Source organism: Bidens hawaiensis, unplaced genomic scaffold, assembly GCF_021521415.1.
Source record: "Bidens hawaiensis isolate Kalapana, Puna unplaced genomic scaffold, B.hawaiensis_p1.1 tig00015564_1, whole genome shotgun sequence".
NCBI lineage: Eukaryota > Viridiplantae > Streptophyta > Magnoliopsida > Asterales > Asteraceae > Bidens > Bidens hawaiensis.
This window is the reverse complement of record NW_027492395.1, coordinates 429,241-434,926: the sequence shown is the minus strand read 5'-3', so window position 1 is coordinate 434,926 and position 5,686 is coordinate 429,241. Positions and strand designations below refer to the sequence as shown.

The 5,686-nt window shown below is 32.9% G+C and overlaps 1 pseudogene across 1 annotated transcript; it reads right to left on the bottom strand.

The window, feature by feature from the left end:
- Window positions 1-500: 500 nt before the first annotated feature.
- On the bottom strand, window positions 501-1,754 carry LOC143549450 (NAC domain-containing protein 90 pseudogene; annotated as a pseudogene). Its single transcript, XR_013138140.1, has 3 exons — window positions 1,565-1,754; window positions 1,031-1,325; window positions 501-701 (listed from the first exon to the last, which is right to left on the bottom strand). The product of XR_013138140.1 is annotated as an NAC domain-containing protein 90 pseudogene (transcript).
- Between the last annotated feature and the right edge of the window lie 3,932 nt (window positions 1,755-5,686).

Here is a 5,686-nt window from a genome sequence, read left to right as displayed (position 1 = left end):
TTTATTATTCGTGTATTTTTTTTAGCTTATGTATTATTTTGTATTTATTTTTTAATTTTAATACATTTTTATTTAATTATTTAAATAAATTGGTTTTTATTTAATTAGTTTAAGTATAAAAAGAAAATAATAAAAAAGACACTGTGGATCCAACATGTAGCCCCTACACCATTACACCCCAAAAACAAATTTCCACTCCATGCTTACTGGGCGCCACGTGTCACAATTCGCCCCAAATTGTAACCTCTCACTACACATAGCCTTATAAGCATAAATTCATATATGCGCACATATTATAATGTATAACCATGGTACGGTTAGCACTACCACAAATATTAAATTTACAAACTTTTTATCTAACAACAATTTGTCATTAACTCATTAAAAATCTAGTAATCCAAATGTGTTACTTGTATAATTTATTTATTGTAATGTTACTTTGTATATATCTAACCAAAAAAGATATGTTTCCATTCATATCATGTTGAGGCACAAGTACTTCATTCTTCACTAAACATTTCATGATCATATGGGCATGAGCTTTGAGGACATGAAAAGTTTCCCGATGACGATGAGGCACCTCTACTCGCTTCCAGTTTGATCTTCTCAGTTGTTGGTCCTATTCCGAAAGGCCTTCTATCGAATGCTCGTGTAGTTCCTGATACCACATACACCCTGCATAGGCTCCATTCGTGTCGTAACTGTAGAAAATTAAACCAAAGTTAAATTATAAATTACTAATGATATCCATACGAGCTGTTCAGGGTCTGAATTTGTTCATACTTAACTTATACATTTGAAACTTAATTAAACTTATATGAACGAATTAACATGTCGATATTAAACTAATAAATTCGTTTCAAGTTGTTCACTGGAATTATTCATACTTAATTTTTAAATTTGAAACTTAATGAAGCTTGCATGAACAAATTAATATGTCGATATTAAACCAATAAAATCGTTACAAGCTGTTCATAGTCTGGATTTGTTCGTACTTATATTAATGATCATGAGCATGTAGATATGTTACCTTTGGAACAGGAAAGTATTGGTCCCATCCGCCTCTTGTTTAATGGCTCTATATTCATTCATCTTCCATTCGGTTTTCTTCACCATGCGCGACTTCCCTTCGTAAAACACCATTGTCTTCTTCACCCCGATCACTTTATTATCCGACGAGTAGACATAAGTTGGGGAACCTGTTGCTTTCCAGTAGCCCAAGAACGTAGTCCGGCTAGGTCTTCCTCCTTGTGCCTCCCTTTCTTGTCTAGGCACAAAAAAGAACCATTGTTCAGTGTCCATTTGGCATAATTCTCCAGCTAACTCTACACACAAAATTTATAAACAATATATATAATTAAAAAACAAACATAACCACTAAAATCTCATTAGTAAAGTTTATGGAGGGTGTCAGGGTGTGACGAGGACAAACATTTCCTCTATAAAGCTGCTACGAAATTAAATAGTATAACACTCATTATTTTAATTTTAAACCCTATGACTTAAAAAACCCTAAAATGGCAAAAAAGAATGTGATATTAATTGCCATTAATATGATTCTTACTTGGAAGATGGCTAGGATTGTGTTCATAAACATTAACAACCGGGATTACACGATGGAGATCATGTGTTCGATGGTTTAGGAGCTTGTTCGAGAGAGAACGAAACGAGCTCTTCTTCGGTTGGGTAGAATCGATAGATGGCGTGCACGTTGTCGGGGACGTGTTCGTGTTCATGATCAGCCATATTGGTGTTGGTGATTTGAGCATGAATTCAAAACTATGTATTTATATTAAGGCTAGTGAAAGAGATGGTTTAATTCCGAGTGAAAATGGATAAACAAGTTTCTTGAATAAGTCATTTCCAGACATTCAAGCTACAATGTCCACTATGGCTTGTTATCTTGAAGTAGTCAAGACTTTTGGTTCCCTAAATGATTTACAGAATTACCCTTTTAAAAACTTTATATTTTTATTATAGGCAAATTGGATTTTAATAATCCCAACTTAACGCAGTAGGTCGATAATAATCTCAACTTGAAAATAGATGTCATTGGTCTCAACTTTCACACTATTTTTTTTTCATTGGACCTCCGTTAAAAAAAACTTAACGACGTTAAGTTTTTTTTCCAAATTTCAAACTAATATTTTAGGGCTTTTAATCGGAATGAGAATACGAGTCGATTGATGTAAAATTACTTCCAAACGGTGGTCCAAACGACTAAAAGATGCTTCGATTTCGGTGTGTAAACTTTTTATTAACAAAAATAAAGTTGTTTGAAGCACGGTTTCGAGTTAAGTTTTACATCAATTAATTCGTATAATCATTCTGATCAAAAGACTCTAAACATCAATTTGAAATTTGAAAAAACTTAACATCGTTAAAAATTTTTTAACGGAGATCCAATGAAAACATATAGTGTGAAAGTTGGGACCAGTGATAACTAATTTTAAAGTTTGGAGTATTATCGGCCAACTGCATTGAGTTGGGATTATTAAAATCCAATTTTTCTTTATTTTATTTTATTTTATTTTAAATATTTTAAAAGAAAATTCTATTTTTTGCACTTTGTGTACACTTTTGAATTATTGTGTTACAATCAAGTTGATCCGTGATTCATTGTTGTTGTCACTTAACATCTGTTGGTTAAAGGACATGCTTTATTTTTGTTTACTATGTAAATTTACACATTGTTGTCTGGCTCGAATCTCCTTTAAATCTGGGAATGGGAATTGCTTTTGGAATTTTATATCTTTTACATAACAAATTTATATAAGTTCAAATTAATATGGATACAGTATAACTGTTTACTTTAGCTAGTTACATGCGTTACGACGTGTTAATTCGAAAAGTTATATAAGTTTAAAACAATATGGAGATAGGAAGGTGTAGGCGAGGATGTATTCGTTACCTGATAAATCGACAAATTAGTATAGACCATCCAATATAAGCAATCCATATGATAATTAGTAAACACCCATAGAGTTAAAGATTAGCTACAGTTATGATAAGTTAAATAAATAAGAATTAAAAGAAAACAGAAATTAAAGGTATGAAAACGTTAAACATTTACTAGAAAAAGAATACAATTGTTTACTAAACTAAACTAGATTAATAATTCTATTAAACTTTAGGGTAATAAATGTAAATCTCTTAAAAAAAATTATTAAAGTTCATGAGCCCTATGACAAACTTATTAGAGTTCGGTCGAAAACCGAAACTAACCCCATTAAAAACTGAAATCGGCTGGCTAAAAGTTAAAGAAAAAAAATCAATCTTGAAATTAAATCGATGACCGGTTTGAATGGTTTCAAACAGAACAATGAACACACATGAACTTGTTATGAGATTATCAAAGTCCGGGTTTCCCGGTGCATCATGCGAGCATCCGTCTAGTTAACTTATTAAAGCTAGAGGTAAAAATGTAAGTTGACTAGATTCGAAAACTTAAAAAAAAAAAAAATTGGTTCAATAAGGAAAGGCCAAGGGGACCAAATTGTTAATGGCTAGAATTCAAACCTTATAAAAAAACCCTCACAGATGCAACCTCTCAAGTCTCATACCCCGCTTCTTATATAAAATAATATAAAAATAACAACGTTTGTATGTGTGGTCTCACTTCCTTCCGCCCAACTTGGTCCTTGGTTACGAACTTACTCCACAAACCTCCAAACCGGACCCACCCATAATGGGGGAAGTCCATGGATGAGCAATCCCTATAACGCTGCCTTGATTCAGACCTTGGACGTTGGAGGTGCCCTGACCACCTTTCACGATTTCTTTCAAGCCTTCATTATATACGTTAAAAATATTCATTTTTAAATGTATAACGAAGTGAGATTAGTTTATCTAAAAAGGTATATAAACTTTTATATATTTTAGGTGTTGGTTCATTGCTATAACAAGATCAAGATAAGATGCACACTTTAATAAATAAGTCCTAATTAGAAAAGATTTAATTGACGGGGTCTGGTGCAATGCAAGTGACAATTAGTTTTGGAATAAAAACTGCTTTAGAGCCGCTATTACTTTTAGGGCAGCCTAATTTATCGGGTGATTGAGACCATTAGTTTTGGAATGCATGGTGACCCATCAGATCAATAACGAGTTTAGAAGGAGAATGGTTTAATTGGTTGTCTAGCTACTTGTCATAAATGTTTTTTTTTTCCAACAAGAAAACGACTACGAGGCTATTAAAAGAGATCAAAGTTACGTGGTTTCTTTGGGTAAAAAATAGAGCAAAATTCACACTTTCGAGTGAACACGTTGGTGTATAATTTCAATTATAATGCACTCCTTTTCTCTAGCTTCTTGCCATACGTTGTTTTAATTTACTTTTAACACAATCGTTAAGAAAAGTAGGCACGGATAATTGACAATAAATTAACAATAATAACAACATAAATAGTAAAGAAATAAGACATAGTTGAATCCAATCAAGTATGATATCAAAATGATATATTCATAGTGATTTGAAGCTAGTCGTTTTTTATTAGTTTTAACAGTCTTAAGAAATGTTGTATAAGGCTGCTTGTCTTCTTGTAGTTGGATCTTTAAGTTTTTGAAATGCTCCAAATTCTATTTTGAGCATCCAAATATGGGGTTGCACCTATAGTTACATCACAATCGACGCTTGTGTCTTTAGTATTTTTTCGTAAGAAGAATCGACACTTTGTACGATCTTCATCAGCTCTTTGTTCAGTGAAGTACATATATAACTCAACAAGCTCGATATCCTTTCCCACTTGCTTCTCCCAACGCTAGCAATTGCCAATGATTTTGATGCCATATAATATTCACGAGGTAAGGGATAAGTAGAATAAGGTGTGGTTCGTGAAATCAATAGTACTGCCTTTCTTTGGATGGGACATAGAAACAAAAGGTCGAGCTTGGATTGAAAGAGTTGGTGCAAGTTCTATATATGCTGTTAATTTCCCTTTGTAATTGTCGTTTCGGTCACTAAACGCCGGGGGTACACCGCACCCTGGCTTTTTCCTTAGGCATTTTGGCACAAGCGTTGTGTACAAAACGCTAGTTCGGCTTGAGTTTTAATAAAATTATTTGTGGGGAGGGGAGAGATATAATATATGTAATTATTGTAGGAGAGTTGTTGGCTTGTTCCCACTACACCATTTTTTACAAAACTCTCCATTGCTGACGGGAATGCCACGTACCTTACAACACCTATATATAGAAAGTTTTGACTACAAATAGTCTTAGTTTTAATCCAAAGTTCCCACTTTAGGATATGACACAATCAATTCACTCTCAACATACAATGCATGATGTCCGTACCACCATGATACATTCAACGTATATATAATTATCATTCTTTGAAGAAGTTAATTAACTATATTTACCAATGACTACTAACCTTTCTTAAGTAGAAAAAGCGCATATTAGAGTTGACTTGACAAAGACGTTCTTTTTGTTGTATACCAAGTTTTCTATAAACAAGTTGTTAAATATCTTAAATATTTAAAGCATGTGATTTAGCATACTTAAATATTCTCATATATATATATATATATATATATATATATATATATAAAGGATAGAATAAGTAAATCCTTTATCGTACATTACGTACGCAAGGCTATGGAACGTTCGATCGATCTAGGGTTCTTCGATCAGAATAGCGAGTAACAACAACGGCGAGCCAGTCTTCGTCCACCACAGCTCCGAT